Source organism: Arachis stenosperma, chromosome 1 (assembly GCF_014773155.1).
Source record: "Arachis stenosperma cultivar V10309 chromosome 1, arast.V10309.gnm1.PFL2, whole genome shotgun sequence".
Classification (NCBI taxonomy): domain Eukaryota; kingdom Viridiplantae; phylum Streptophyta; class Magnoliopsida; order Fabales; family Fabaceae; genus Arachis; species Arachis stenosperma.
The window spans coordinates 4,829,701-4,846,891 of NC_080377.1; the positions used below are offsets into that span (position 1 = coordinate 4,829,701).

The 17,191-nt window shown below is 35.6% G+C and overlaps 1 long non-coding RNA gene across 6 annotated transcripts in view; it reads left to right on the forward strand.

The window, feature by feature from the left end:
• Positions 1–17,191, forward strand: part of LOC130957340 (uncharacterized) — a 39,030-nt gene that overhangs the window by 9,869 nt on the left and 11,970 nt on the right. For 5 of the 6 annotated variants that reach the window (XR_009077247.1, XR_009077248.1, XR_009077252.1 and 2 more), the window contains exon 9: positions 6,699–6,791. This is a non-coding gene — a long non-coding RNA (uncharacterized LOC130957340). Of the gene's footprint in view, positions 1–6,698; positions 6,792–7,474; positions 10,123–17,191 lie in introns of those variants that run through there. The other variant, XR_009077249.1, reaches the window with a different exon arrangement.

Consider the following 17,191-nt stretch of genomic DNA (forward strand, 5'->3'; position numbering starts at 1 on the left):
TACCTTAGCTCAGGGCCTTGTAGAACCTTACTGGTAAAATAGACCGGGTGTTGACCGACCTCGTCTTCTCGGACCAGGGCTGAGGAGACAGCCCTGTTTGCCACGGATAGGTATAGGACGAGGTCTTTTCCCGGTATTGGTCGGGTTAAGATAGGAGTTGGCTTAAGAATTTTTGAACTCTTGGAACGCCTCCTCACATTCCGGAGTCCATTCAAACTGGCATCCCTTCCTTAACAAGGAGAATAATGGAAGGGATTTTAGTGCCGATCCTGCCAAAAATCTGGAGAGGGCTGCAAGTCGGCCATTGAGCTGTTGAACCTCTCTTAAATAAGTCGGGCTCTTCATTTCTAGGATGGCTCTGCATTTGTCGGGATTGGCCTCAATCCCTCTTTGTGTTAGCATGAAGCCTAGAAATTTCCCTGCTTCTACTGCGAAGGCGCATTTTGCGGGATTTAGTCTCATCCCATGCGACCTTATAGTGTTGAAGACTTGTGAGAGGTCGGTTAAGGGGTCGACTTCTTGCTTGGTTTTTACTAACATGTCGTCGACGTATACCTCCATTAAGCTCCCTAAATGGGGGGAAAACACTTTGTTCATCAGCCTTTGGTACGTGGCTCCTGCATTCTTCAGTCCGAATGGCATGACCACGTAGCAATAGTTGGCTTTTGGTGTGATGAACGATGTTTTCTCTTGGTCGGGCTCGTGCATCGGGATTTGGTTATATCCGAGTAGGCGTCCATGAATGATAGGTATTGGTACCCTGAGCTGGAGTCTACTAGGGTATCAATACTTGGTAAGGGATAAGGGTCCTTAGGACAGGCCTTATTCAGGTCGGTATAGTCGACGCACATCCTCCATTTACCGTTTTGTTTTTTGACTAGCACTACATTGGCTAGCCATGTTGGGTATTTGACCTCTGATGAAGCCGGCTTCCAGGAGCGCCCTTGCTCTTCTACTATGGAGGCCCTCTCTGGGCCGAGTTTGCGTCTCCTTTGCTGTACAGGTCGGGACCCTGGGTAAACCGAGAGCCTATGAGACATGAGCTCGGGATCAATCCCGGGCATGTCGGAAGCCTTCCAGGCGAAGAGGTCGGAATTAGCTTTTAGGAGTTCACCCAACCTTTGTTTCAGGGTTCCCCTAGGTTGGCTCCTATGTAAGTCGTTTTTCCTTCCTCTTTACCGACTTGTATCTCCTCGGTTTTTCCTCCCGGCTGGGGTCGTAGCTCTTCTCTTGTCCTTGTCCCACCTAACTCTATGGTGTGGACTTCTTTGCCCTTTCTCTCAGATTCAGGCTTTCGTTGTAGCACTTCCTTGCCAATTTTTGGTCTCCCCTCACCGTTGCTATTCCTCCTGGAGTCGGGAATTTCATGCAGAGGTGAGGAGTTGACACTACTGCTCCAAGTCGATTAAGGGTAGTTCTGCCAATTAAGGCATTGTAGGCTGACCCTTCATTGATGACTATAAAGTCTATACTCAGAGTCCTTGATTTTTCCCCTTTTCCAAAGGTGGTGTGAAGGGGTAAAAATCCCAGTGGCTTTATTGGCGTATCCCCTAACCCATATAGAGTGTCGGGGTAAGCTCTCAGTTCTTTTCATCTAACCCTAGTTTGTCGAAGGCGGGCTTGAAAAGGATGTCCGCCGAGCTTCCTTGGTCTACTAGGGTTCTGTGGAGATGGGCGTTGGCTAGGATCATAGTTATCACGGGGTCATCATGCCCGGGGATTATCCCTTGCCCATCTTCTTTCGTGAATGAGATAGTGGGGAGGTCGGGTGTCTCATCCCCGACCTGATAGACTCTTTTGAGATGTCTTTTGCGAGAAGATTTGGTGATCCCACCTCCCGCAAATCCTCCTGAGATCATGTGGATATGTCTCTCTGGGGTTTGTGGTGGCGGATCTCTCCTGTCCATGTCATCCCGCTTTCTCTTTCCATGGATGTCCGACCTCTCCATGAGATATCTATCAAGCCGGCCTTCTCTAGCCAGCTTTTCTATCACATTTTTGAGGTCGTAACAGTCGTTGGTGGAGTGACCATATATTTATGGTACTCACAATACTCGCTGCGACTTCCCCCTTTTTTGTTTTTAATAGATCTTGGGGGTGGCAGCCTTTCAGTGTTGCATATCTCTCTGTATACATCCACTATAGAAGTCTTTAGAGGAGTATAAGAGTGATACTTTCTGGGCCTTTCGAGACCGGGTTCTTCCTTCTTCCTGACTTCCCTTTCCCTCTCCCTAGGGGAGGAAGTGGGTCCAGGTCGTGAACCTAGGTCTCTTAATTTGGCATTCTCTTCCATGTTGATGTACTTCTCGGCCCTTTCTTGTACATCACTTAGAGAGACGGGGTGTCTTTTAGATATGGACTGTGAGAAGGGACCTTCTCTAAGTCCATTGACTAACCCCATTATTACTGCCTCCGTGGGCAGGTCTTGGATTTCTAAACATGCTTTGTTGAACCTTTCCATATAGGCTCGTAGAGATTCTCCGACCTCCTGTTTTATCCCCAGGAGGCTCGGTGCATGTTTTACCTTATCTTTTTGGATTGAGAACCTCATCAAGAATTTTCTTGAGAGGTCTTCAAAACTGGTGATGGATCTTGGGGGAAGGCTATCGAACCACTTCATCGCTGCTTTCGACAAAGTGGTCGGGAAAGCCTTGCATCTCGTAGCGTCGGAGGCGTCAGCTAGATACATCCGACTTTTGAAGTTGCTAAGATGATGCTTTGGATCCGTAGTTCCATCATAGAGGTCCATATCAGGGCTTTTGAAGTTCGTTGGAACTTTTGCCCTCATTATGTCCTCGCTGAAAGGATCTTCTCCTTCGTCGCGGGAGTTCTTGAGAGAGGATTCTAGCTGCAAGAGTTTTCTTTCCAACTCTCTTCGCCGTTCCATCTCTTCCTTAAGGTACCTTTCGGTTTCCTTTTGCCTCTCCCGCTCTTGTTCCAATTGCTCCAGGCGGCTATGGACTAGTCCCATCAATTCTGTTACGTGGGATGGTCCACCCTTTTCTGATTCACGTCCATCTGAGGAGTTTACCTTTGGATTCTTCATTCCAGAGGTACCCTCTCTGTGTTGGTCGTTATCTTGATGTTGGGCTGTGTCTTCATTGTCGTTGCCCAGGCCTAGATTCTCTTGCTCAGAATCTGTTTCAGCATGGCCTTCTTCATGGGATCTTTCTGCCATCAAGGGATGATCTCTCGGGTCCCCGGCAACGGCGCCAATGTTACGGTGGGTAACCGGAGATTAGTCCAATGGATGGCGTTCGGCGGCCCAAGTGTATGATGGAGGAGGACTCCGTGTGGGTCCGCAACTCGGGAGGCTCCGTCCGACTTGTGCTCGCGTGTGAATGGGGGGTGGTACCTGCAAAGACACTCCGATGCCTAAGTTAGCAAGGGTATGAGCAGGTCTTAGAGAGTATTGGGCTTAGGAATACCTGAGGCGTGTCAGTGTACTTATAGTGGTGAGCCAATAACCACCGTTGGAGTAGTGCCGTATCTTTAGGATAATAACCGTCCCATTATCTTAGGGAGGTTAAGATATGGCTTTATGAAGTGGTTGGAGAGATTTCAGGGGCGGTTACTCATTTGAATGAGTATTTATCTGCCAGCTAATCTCGCAACCGACTTCTTCATATCAAGTCGGGGTTAACACCAACCTCTTGGATGGAGGTGGGTGCTTTGATAGGCTTAACCTAGTGGATCAGGCCTTTTGATTGGTCCTGGGCCCTTAACATTGGGCCAGGGTATGAACACTATCCAAGGTAGTTATCATCTAGGCTTTGGAAATGTAGTTAGATGGTGTACCTTCAACACTATCACCGCCCTGTGTCATAAGGAAAATGTATTTTAACATTAACCACTATAACATATCTGTACTGAAAATTCATGGGTTGGAGAAATATTTTATCATACCCTAAAATGTAACTATTGCAAAAAGTGCTATAAGTCATCCACATGGAAACCCAAAATAAGTTTCTTCCAAATAATTTAGTATCTTAAAAATTTAATGCACATAGTTTTCTAGAACATCATAATAGTTTATTTTCCGTGGACCTATAAAGCAATAATAGTGCTAACGAAAGAGAAAACCGTTATAAAAAATTCACCTTCATATAAGTATACCTCAACTTTAAGTCTAAATCAGGTGTCCACAACTTTTCTGAAAACTTCCTTGAAAACAACATTGTCTGTTTCATTGTCCTCATGTCTGTCATGACAAATTAGAATCTTGAACCCATTCTTATTCGTAACCGTGGACACCGCAACATACAGTTGACCATGTGTGAAAATTGGTTTCTTTAGGATTAGACCAACCTTTGCTAATGATTGACCTTGACTTTTGTTAATTGTCATTGCATATGATACCATTATAGGAAATTGTCTACGTTCGAATTTAAATGGTATCCTTTGGTCAGATGGAGTTAGGGTCATCCTTGGGATAAAAACCTTTTGATTGCTGTTAGTCCCTGATAGCCTTCTTGCTTCTATTATGTGCTTTCCAAGCTTAGTCACAACTAACCTTGTCCCGTTGCATAAACCAGCTGAGTGATCAATATTCCTAAGTAACATAATAGGTGTACCCACCTTGAGAGTTAGCTCATGACTTGGCACACCAGAACATTTAATGGTGTTTAAGAACTCTGGTGTATGAATTGAAGCCATAATGTCATTATTGGTCTCGGTTTGGCATGCTTTGTCAGAACTAAAGTATGTATATGATTCAGCTGGATTGAGACTCATCATGTAGTTGTTAAGTTCGTCAACAATCTGAAGTGTTGGTGCAAGAATGGCTCGTTCCTCTAGTGATCCTTGATTTGAATTTGAATTGCTCACGTATTCTGGATAGATTGCTTTACAAATGGAAACTATAGGATCATCCCAATCACTAATGAGGATATCATTGGGGATAAAAACTTGTTCAACTCCATCCTTATCTATACCGCATTTTCCATCACCTATTGCTAATATCCAGTCAGCAAACTCTTTCAGACTATTTTTCTCTTCAGTAGTATGGTCAACTCTTAATCTCATGTTTTTGGTGAGTGTCAATAGTTTGCAACCATCCCAGATGTAGGATGAATTAATGGTAGCATTTACAATATCTTGCCTGCTTCCCTTAGGTATCACAAGTAGTATTTGTCTAAAATCGCCTCCAAAAACCATTGTCTTCCCTCCAAACAGTTGTTCTTGACTATCACTGTTGCTAAACCTCAAGATATTTCGCATTGTTCTATCCAGTGCTTCGTTTACCATGGGAGCTTCATCCCATATAATGAGTTTTGCCTTTATTATCAACTCAGTCAAAGCACTTCCTTGTTTGATGTTGCATGTTGAAAACTCATCAAGATTTAATGGGATTGCAAATTGTGAATGTGCTGTCCTGCCACCTGGTAATAATAACGATGCTATACCACTTGATGCAACAGTCAATACAATTTGACCCTTAGATCTTAGGGCAGAACATAAAGTCTTCCAAACAAATGTTTTACCGGTTCCACCATATCCATATAAGAAGAAAACACCACCTCTACCACTGTCAACAGCTTCCATTATTGTTTTATACACTGCACTCTGTTCATTAGTTAACTGTTGCAAATAAGCAGCGTGCTCAACAGCTAATTTTTGCCTATCATACCGAAGCTCATCAGCTATAAGACGATTAATCCCACTTGACATCAACTGGTGGAAAGATGTGTCCATATCAGGATATGGCATGGATGAGTAATCTCTTAGGCTCTTGTTATAACTCTTCAATTTATTTTCAATATATATAAGAGTTAAATCCTTCAACTCTTCTTCCGTTAGTTGTAGAGCTGTACATAACAGAAATCATTAAGCTAATTTGACTTGTAGTAAAAGAAAACTATTCAAGTGTGTCTATATGAAATAAAAATGTAAGGCTAGTAAGTGAGATATATATGTTAGGATGCCATGAAACTACCCCCAAATTGAAACCAAAATTGATTTCCTCTAAATTTATTCACAATGTCTATAGCAAAGTAATATCTATATTGGTTTATTATCATTATTGGATACGTTATCATATACGTATCCAATGGATGGTAAACATCTTGACAATGTATATTTAATATACCGTTTCTTTAGATAATTTGTTTTATAATAAAAATTTTGTAATTGTCTTCTAATGCTATATTATTTTTTTGTTCAATTAATCAATAACTTATTTTAAATACAAATCTCAATTCTATATTCATCCATGTAACTCAACTTCATAGCATGTGAAGAATACACCACTATATATATTTAGGATGTAAGATGGGAATAAATATTGAATTTGTTACAATTATATACTATTAGTATATCTAGTAAAAATAAATGCAAATTGAATTTGAAATTTAGTACAACATTTAATACAAAATTAAGGTCTTTATAGTAAAATTATCAATTTCCTATTAAATTAGCTTGAAGTAATTTCGAACATTTTTTCTAACACCAATTAAGTAGTATGCGGTTTGTTTGCTTCTATTTTATGCAGGTGTGGCTCCTCTACACAGTATATCATGATTCAAATCACACTAATGAACTTAAGATTTAACTCAACAAATTATTTGAATTACTCATTTTTCGAGAAATTTGCATAGCATATGTATCTGGACAGTCATATAAATGTACACAATTGCATAAGCTATTTAAAACTCCTTGCACATAATGTATATGTCATGGAAGTGTTTTATGTTTTACAGGTAGGTAGCTGCCAGTAGTATCTACAAAATCAAGCATTATACAAACACCTAATCATCAAGTGTGGTCGACCCAAGTTACAAACTCGAGCTAAGGTAAGATATACCCTTATGACCTAATTTACAAAAGTGTATATGCATATGACTTGTTTGATGAGTTCTATTTCTAATCAAGTATCATATCATGGTGACATACCCTGTTTAAGTCCCCCTAATTATGAATACTTTAAAAATTTGGATAATGTGTAGAGAATAATCTCATCTTTGTTAGGTATAAAACATGCTTATGTTTTACATTCATGTTCTGTCAGCATTTATCCTCCTGGTCACAATAATTATTTCTGATTAATCTTATCTATTCAATTACATATTGTCTCTTTGATATCCCTAAACTAATCTCTTGTTTACTAATAATGGTTCTTTGCTATCGAAGATAGAAAACTTCAAGCATACGATGATAAAAACATTTTATGTTGGAATTGCCCATTTTTGAATATACCAGGACTAAATTCTACATATTTGATAAACGTATTTTCAATTGCTAATCCTTTACCAAGTACACTAACTAAAGATTGAAAACTATACCATGACTTGATAATAGTTTTTATCATCTCAAAAATCTTTAACCCAATCTGTATATCATTTTGTTTAGGCATTCCTTCTTAAAGGAATCTTATATTTTTAGCATATACAATCTTCCAAATATAGTTTTACATTCTTAGAAATATGGTTTTGTAATACTAACCTGGATTATCGAGTAATCTTCTTTGCCTATGTAGTATGTCATCACCAAGCATCTTCCATGTATTTTGCCATACATGTTCTGGTCTTTCCATTGAGTTAGATGCCATAAGAATTGCAAATAGCTTCCTTAGGTACTCTCCTGAACCCCAATGGCTTGCTTCCTCTATTGCATCAATGTATTTTTTATCATCATCTAATAAACCTTGTGCATAACATGCGTCTCTGCAAGATGGATAAAGAACCCCATCGATAGTTCTGATGTCCTCATAGTAAGTTGGACCCCTTGAAAAATTTAGAAGTAGCCTAAGATAGTAAATGTCACTAGATCCAGGTGGGACAAAGAATATCCTCCTAATAACCGAATGAGATTTGCACAGGAACTACTTTCGTGGATTAGGCTTCCAAACAAATTTAGTAGGGAATTCCACATATGTTAAGTTCCGTGCTTCTGGATATTTTTTTATTAGCCTCAATCCATCCCAAAAACATTGACTCCTTCACCGAAGACTTCCTAGCAACATCATCTAGGCTCTCGTGGTCTTTAAATACCACAGGTTGCTCACTGGGTAAGTGAAACCCCAATCTTACAACTGAAGGATCTCTATAGTGGATATTGTAGCCAAAGATTCGCCAAGCTGCTTCACATGGAGAAATGTATCTACAATCATATTACATACTCACTTCATCACAATCATCTTCTTCAGCATTAGTTGCAGCACTTTTATAAAATGAAGCTGTTACTCGATCATGACCTTTATTCACATACTTGAATAAATATTTGATTGATCTTGACTGGTTGCACCACTCGACATTAACATGTGCTCCATATTTCAATAGTAGCTTCCTATTGTGTGCCACTACATACCGATTGTCAAGATCAATGCCGGACTTGTTGATTGTCTTTCCATCTTCTCTACGTCTATAAATCGGATAACCATCTTCATCAACTGTCGTACTATCAACAAATCTCTTAGGAAAGTGGCGTATGCATTTACCACTCTCCATGCATGGAGAATATTTCTTGAGAGCTCCACATGGTCCATGCATCATGTGCTTTCCAACTGCTTCATAGTATACATGGTCATTCTCTTTGTTCGGAATTTCAGCACTAATTATATGATCTATATCTTCTCCTGTTGGGTATTTGTCATCGCGGTGGAGAAATAATAGGATATGTGCATGAGGCAATCCACGCTTTTAAAATTCAATGGTATACACAACTGCGAGAATAAAAAAAACACAACAAAATTGTTGTTAAATAATTTGTGTTTATATAAATAATCAAAATATATGATAGAACTACCTTATAATTTTACCAAACCATAGTGGCACATATAAGGAACTCAAGATTAACATTGTGCATGTAACTAATTATTGTATGTGACATTTTAACACATTTTTGATATATATAGATAGATTTATTTAGTATCTTTTTCGTATATATTTGGTTCTAAATTCTGCTTTCCACCTATATATGTAATATCTCCAATAAATACATATAATTATGTTTGACAATCTTTATATATTGGATTAAAACTAAAAATACCTGCAATGACCCTGCCAAAAATCATATTCTTCCGTATGTCTTTGATGAGTCGATCCAATTTAACTTTGAAGGCTCTACAGACCATGTCCGGTCGGTCTTCTGCATTTAATTGTCTGTTCTTTAGGAAGTCTTCTAGCTCTGGCCACTTTGGATTACACGTAAATGTCAAAAAAAGGTCTGGATAACCAACAAAACGACATATTGCCATTGCATCTTGATAATTTTGTATCATATATCTAGGGCCTCCAGTAAATGATGATGGCAATATAATACGCTTGCCACGTGATGATGGTGTCGTCTCACCAGACAACACTGCTTCTGTAATTCCTTTGTACATCTCACATCTAAATTTTTCTTGGTCAAGGCGAATGTATGTTGATCTGGATAACTCAATTATTGAGTAACCATCAACCAAAAATTGTTGGAATAATCTCCTTGAGTAAACTAAAGGGGAACCATCCGCATATCTCTCTTGTATCCTATATGCAAAGAATTCCTTCATTGATACTTCTTGACGACCTCTTTCAGAGTTAACACTACGTTTGTTTAGGGGTATATCTTCTTTGTAGCCATCTTCGCCGTACGGAAATAACAAATGATATTGTAAGCCCAAGTATGCTGGATTAAGCTGGTTTATTCGCTTGAGTTTTCCACTTTGAGTCTCAACCACAATATCAAATCATATTTTAAATTATATATTAAATCATACAACACTTTTGGAGCTTCTTGAAGCTGCGGAAGTTCCACCTGACCACCTCTGCAGCAACTTGTATACTTGGTTCATTTGTGTTGTAATGTTTTTGGATTCTCTCTTCGTACCAAAACAGAGCTTGGCAATGTTCACATTCATGGGCTAAATCTCTCATATGCCAATATTCTGACAAACATGCCATGAACATATTAGTTAATTTTGTATTTTTCAATAATAAACCCGTGGTGAAGAAGTGTCACAAATTCTGGTATAATAATTTACATTACATACCTTCATCTATTGTTGATGTTGAGCCTATACTTGATCTAGTACTTCTGACAATTGTTTTCCTAATGCCATTCTTTCCATTTCCTGATAAATTTTACATGAGATAGCTGTTGAGTTGATACTTATGATTCTTTAGTAGTCATTGAATAATGATAAGGTTTTAGATGTATCATGTAATCTAAATAATGATACCTTGGTTTAAACATTTGAATGAAAATTAAAGAGAGTTTCTTTAATATATATATATATATATATATGGATGGCTGTTTTTATTTATAAAAGGCAATGTATTTTTGGTTTATTCCTAATAACTTATTTTCGTATTTTAAAATCTAAATTAAAAACCAAATTCTTTTTTCACAAAAATAGAAAAATGTCAGTCTTTTTGAACATACACACATATATATATAAGTTTAAATCATTTTTGTTTTCTGACAATAAAATGCTCTACTAAATTTACGACAAACCTATACACTTTATATTGTGTATTAAAATTATTGTGATGTATTTTTTTAAAATATTTTTTCTTATCCAGATATTTAAATATAATTAAGAAACATTTAAATATATTCTTTAAATATTTTTTGTTATTGATATTTTTTCTTATCCAAATTTTTTATTTTTATTACACCTTGAACATAATATCTTGTGTGTTTAACCCAATTTTTCTATATCTTTTAGGCCTTTTAAAAATAAGCAAATTTGTAAACAATTTTACTACTATTATAATTATGGGGAATGATTTATAGTAAACTTCATAAATTTAATAACTTTTATTAGCCAAAAATATTATTTTTTAAAAGTTATTATTTTCCTAAATAATATCCAAAGTTACTCTATTGTCAAAAATAATTTTAATAGTAAAATAATATGTCATCTAGAATCAAATCTCTGTATAATAAAATTATGTTACTCAACTTTCATAAAAATATAATTGACCTGATCTTGAGAAAAAATAAACTAATCTCATATTCCAATAACTTAAAAAGGACACATCTTTTTTTTCTGTGACTTTTACACAAAAAGTTGATTTCACTTACTGTCAAAACTAAATAGATATCTATTCAACATACATTCTACCCTCTATTGTTTAATGTGTTCTGACCCTTGAAATTAAAATAAGCAGGAGTTGATTAATTATCAATTTACCAAGTGCATATTTTATATTTGACGTGAAGGCTTAAGTTTCTTTTCTTACATGTTGCTTTTCGATGTAAGCATTGAGTCAAAGATCTATTTAAATCTCTCTTTCATGGTGCATTTTCTTATTTAATATATCCAGCAAATCTTTCTACCTCGTACAGTACCTAATTATCTTTGTGACAATAATTCTATAGATCAATGGTTAACCTCTTTTTTTTACCACAAAAAATTATGAATTAATAAAATTTATATCTAATTATTTTTTGTTGTAAGCTTATGTACTTTATCATTACAACTAAAAGTATTATGATTTATAGGGTTTATGACATTTAAATCATTACATTTTTTGGTACTTTAAATCATTACATATTTGGTATATTTTGTATAAGTACTGAAGATTGAATCAAAATTTTACTATATGAATATGTCGAAAATGTACTCTTTAAAGTCTTATTAATTTAAAATGTTTGTATTTTTTTTTGAACTAATTATTTCTTGTAAGAAAGCTGTGAATATATTGAAATTTTTTTTATATTTTGTAAAATTAGAAGTCTAATATAATTTTTGTAGATTAAATTATTTTCTGTATTAAAATTATTGTGATATATATTTTTTTTAAATATTTTTTCTTATCCAAATATTTAAATATCTTTAAGAAACGTTTAAATATATTCTTTAAATATTTCTTGATATCGATAATTTTTCTTATCCAATTTTTTAATTTTTATTACACCTTAAACATAATATCTTGTGTGTATAACCCAATTTCTGTATGTCTTTTATGCCTTTTAAAAATAAATAAATTTAAAAACAATTTGACTACTCTTATAATTATGAAGAATGATATATAATAAACTTTACAAATTTCATAACTTATTAGACAAAAGCATTATTTTTGAAATTTTTTTTATGGAATTAAATACGGTACTAAATTATTTTAGTTAATAATTTGGTATATGAATTTGAATGAAAATGTAGATAAGTTAATATAAATCTTACAGGCCTTCTAATAGGTTTTAATTGTCATTAAATATTAATATTTTTGTTAAATTATTAATATCCTCAATTATTCTTTACTTAAACACGTGAAAAAAATTCTTTTCAAAAAAGGTAACCTTTTTTTGGTTCATGTTAGTTTTTTAATATTCTTGACAATGACTAATCTAAAAACTAAATTCTTTTTTGACAGAAAACAAAAAGACACAAACATGTCAGGTTTTAGTTTTTTTTTTTTTGTCTTGGTCTAAAGCCCTACAACTATACCCAATTCCAACAACCCACCGTCCTCAAATCCAGATTCCCTTCTTTAGTTTATTATTTATGAAAAAATATTTCTGAGTTCCTACCAAGATTATATAATTGGCTTGGCCCAAGATGGTCCAACCCATCAATTATAACAACTATAAACCCTAATATATAAAAATGATTATTTTATATTATATTTTGTTAACCATAAATAATTTCTAACGGTTTGTTAAGAGAGTACATTAAGTGAGGCATTCTTTAAATATATTGTTTAAATATATTATTATAAAATTTAGTCAAACTCGTACATTTTTAAAAAGAAAAAATTGTAATATAATACGCTGAAAATTTTTTTCTACCAAACTCCTAATAACTTAAAAAAAATGCCCAACTTAATGTATATTCAAGCGAAACCTGTCAAATCATTTAACGACTCGTAATTATCAATCTATTATATATATATATATATATAAACTTACATTTACACTATTTAGTGTTATATATATACTCATAAAATGCTTTAACAAATTTATAGATTTATGCTTGATCTTTTGAAGAAATTATTGTACTTAAGAAATTGATATTAATAAAAATATAAATGTGTACTAAAACTAGTTTTTATAAGTAACTAAAACTAAATTAATGACTTCAACTTGATTGGAATAATTATGTTGAATTAAAAATGTTACTAAATTATTTTAGTACTTGTTGGTCAAGGGACCTGAATGAAAATGTAAATAATTTAATATAGCCTCGTTAAGGCTTCTAACCTTCTAATATGTAAGATTTTTTAAAGAGTATGTATTACAGTATGTTATTCTATTTAAATTATTAAGATCCTCAAGTATTTCTTTGTTAAACATGTATTTGTCCGTCAAAAAATGTGACATAGTTTCAAGATAGTTGTATTATAACAAACGGATATCATCTTCGGGGAAAAAAACACTAAAATTATGTTTATGTACATGAATGTTATTATCATATAATATTTTTCTTACCGAAGTATCGCAGGCTTGCATCACATGATAATGGTTGCATAACATCAGCACTTGGTATAGTTGGATATGAACTATTATCCAAGTTAGTTGTCTTGGGCTCTGAAACTAAAACAATTCAAGCTACTTTAAAAAAAAGCTAGTGTTTGCAAGATATGGTAGAACTTTAAACTATCTATTGGATAAGATTAATATAATTGCCAATATAATGTTTAACTCATTGCTTACCAATTAAATTACATTGAGAATGGTCTTTAGTCTTTGATCTATCTATTGTGTCAATTTGCCAAGATGTTTTTAACCCAGTTATTTTAGATGTTGAGCCTTCACACAGGAAAACTTTCATCTGAGTCACAAGGATTTCCTACTGTAAAGTCTTTTGTTAATCAAGTACTTCACATCTCTTTCATTATCTTTTTTGTTGTCTCTCTTCTTTCGTTCTATTGTAAATACCCTATCTCTCTTAATTATCTTTACTTGTTCTGTTTAGATATTGCACACATTTATCCAAAAGTAATACAACAACAACAACAAAGCCTTGTCCCACTAAATGGGGTCGGCTACATGAATCACGACGCCATTGTGCTTTGTCATGTATCATGTCTACAGAGAGACCGTTTACATGTAGATCTCGTTTGACCACTTCATGGATGGTCTTCTTAGGTCTTCCTCTGTCTTTCGTCCTTTGTCCATCTTCCATCTCATCCACCCTCCTGACTGGATGTTCTATCGGTCTTCTTCTCATATGTCCAAACCACCTGAGATGCGATTCAACCATCTTTTCCACAATGGGTGCTACTCCAACTCTCTCCCTTATGTCTTCATTCCTTATTTTATCTAATCGCGTATGACCACTCATCCATCTCAACATCTTCATCTCTGCCACACTCAGCTTATGTTCGTATTCCCCTTTAGCCGCCCAACACTCCGTACCATACAGCATAGCCGGTCTTATAGCGGTGCGATAGAATTTACCTTTAAGTTTTAAAGGCACTTTTTTGTCGCATATAAAACCAGATGCATTCCGCCATTTTGACCAACCTGCTTGGATCCTATGATTTACATCCTGTTCAATCTCTCCATTATCCTATATGATGCACCCAAGATACTTAAAACTTTTAACTTTTCGTATGATGTTTTCTCCAATCTTCACCTCTATATTGGGGTTTTACCTTCTCAGACTGAACTTACATTCCATATATTCCGTCTTGCTACGGTTTATGCGCAGACCATATACTTCTAAAGCTTCTCTCTATAACTCCAACTTTTTATTTAGGTCTTCCCTTGACTCTCCCATAAGGACGATATCATCGACAAAAAGCATGCACCATGGCACAGGCTCTTGGATGTGCTATGTGAGTACTTCCAAGACTAATGTGAAAAGGTATGGACTTAAGGATGATCTTTGGTGTAATCCTATACCAATAGGGAATTCCTGTCACACCACCTTGAGTCTTCACACTAGTTGTGGCCTCATCATATATGTCTTTAATTGCCCGAATATATGCGATCATTATTCTCCTCTTTTCTAAAACTTTCCATAAGACCTCCCTTTGTACCCTATCATACCCTTTTTCCAAATCAATAAACATTATATGTAGATCCCTTTTATTACTACGATACCTCTCCATCATCCTTCTTAATAGGTATATCGCTTCAGTGGTAGATCTTCCTGGCATAAATCCAAATTGGTTCTCTGTTACTTGTGTCTCTTTTCTCAACCTCCGTTCTATCACCCTTTCCTATAACTTCATAGTATGACTCATAAGCTTAATCCCTCTATAGTTTCCGCAACTTTGTATATCCCCCTTATTCTTGTAGATAGGTATCAATGTGCTTTCTCCACTCATCAGGCATCTTCTTTGACTTTAAAATCTCATTAAAAAACTTGGTTAACCAGTTGATGTCTTTTTCTCCAAGACCCTTCCAAACCTCAATCGGGATATTATCAGGTCCTACTGCCCTGCCATTTTTCATCTGCTTTAGAGCCTCTTTTACCTCGATGTCTCGAATCCTTCGATAGTAGTCAAAGTTTTGATCTTCTTCCCTTGTGCATAATCGACCAAGGCTCAGAAGAGTCTTCTGTCCCTCATTAAATAACTCGTAGAAGTAGCTCTTCCACCTTTCATTAATCTTCTCCTCTTGGGCCAACACCTCTCAATCCTTATCCTTTATGCACTTAACCTGATCCAAATCTCTCGTTCTTCTTTCCCGGCTCTTTGCGATTCTATATATACCTTTTTCTCCTTCTTTCGTTCCCATAGACTGGTAGAGACCCTCATATGCTCTTGTTTTTGCTTCATTTACAGTCACTTTTGTCTCTTTCTTAGCCGCCTTATATTTTTTCCAATTATCTGCATTGCGGCATAAAGACCACTCTTTAAAGCATTCCCTTTTTATCTTTATCTTTTCTTGTATACTCGCATTCCACCACCAGGACTCCTTGTCTCTTGGTCCTATTCCTTTAGATTCACCAAAACTTTTTTTTGCTGTTCTTCTAATAACTTCTGCCATCTCCCTCCACATCTCTTCCGCGCTTCCATTCCCATCCCACTTTGCCTCTTCTCCTACCCGTCTTAGGAAGCTTCTTTGTTCCTCACCTTTCATCCGCCACCACCTCGTCCTTGGGTTCTTCGTATAATGTCTTTTCCTCAACTTTTGCTCAACGCAAAAATCCATGACGAGCACCCTATGTTGTGTTGTCAAACTCCGCCTATGTTACACTTTCGGTACATAGTCGGTCCCAAGTCCGGATAAAGGAGGAGGGTTGTGTTAGGTCTTCGGCAACCAACATAAAAATATAGCCGAACCCCCATGACATGAATCAAAGACATTTATCCAAAAGTAATATCGCCAAATTTAAAATTTTTCTACATTTTTATTACAAACCATTCAAAACTGAAAATTAATAAGGTGGTTCTTACCTGGTGTAATATTTGGCCATCCATTTTCTACCATTGTTCTGGTTGGTGGACCATTCACTTCTTTGTTGGAAACTTCATTCAAGCCGACCACTTCGGAATTGCGGATAGATGTTTCTATGCTACTGTTATATTTTTCATAGACATCTAGACATAATACTAAGGTTAAAGCTCAGATCTGACATGAATAAAATTCTGCAACCACTGGAACATAAAGTTATTATACCTTGTGGTTGTGGAATTGTGTTTAAGCTCATCTCTTCTAATGGTGGTCTTAACAACATAGGATTCCGTACATGAGGTGGTGATGTCTTTTGCTTCTTCCTTCTAGCATCGATTATGCTTTTCCTTTTGCTTCTAACTGAGGATGCAGTTGCTTCATCCATTGGTAGATTGGCCTTCTCCTTGAAGAAGAATGCTTGTTTTTTGAGACTAACGACCCTTAACAGTGTTGGTCTTGCAATGCATCCATTTAATTTATGGAGGCATTTCTTCCATTAAGGTGTATTTGTTTTTGTTAATTGCTCATTAACTCATCAGAAATAGATGGCCAATGAGGTCAATCCATTATTAGCTTGAATGTGGAGTTAAAGGATTTACGTTAATAAAGAATCCTTAGTTGTATTCTTATGATCTCACCCTCTTGACAAAATCTTGACATAGACTTTTTTTAAATTTAAAGTTTACAACTTATACCCTTTTCTTGTGAGTCATTCTAACTCATAGAATGTATGCTGCTTATGGAGACAACTCAACTTAATTATTATTCCATTCTAATGAGACCATGTCATATTAATTAAATTTTTCCTAGTAGTCAATAAATATTTCCATGGATGAGGAGATAAATTTCTCGAAAGGCTTAATTTGGTATGAATAATTTCACCTACATAATTCAATATTACAAATAATTATCATTTCTTTAT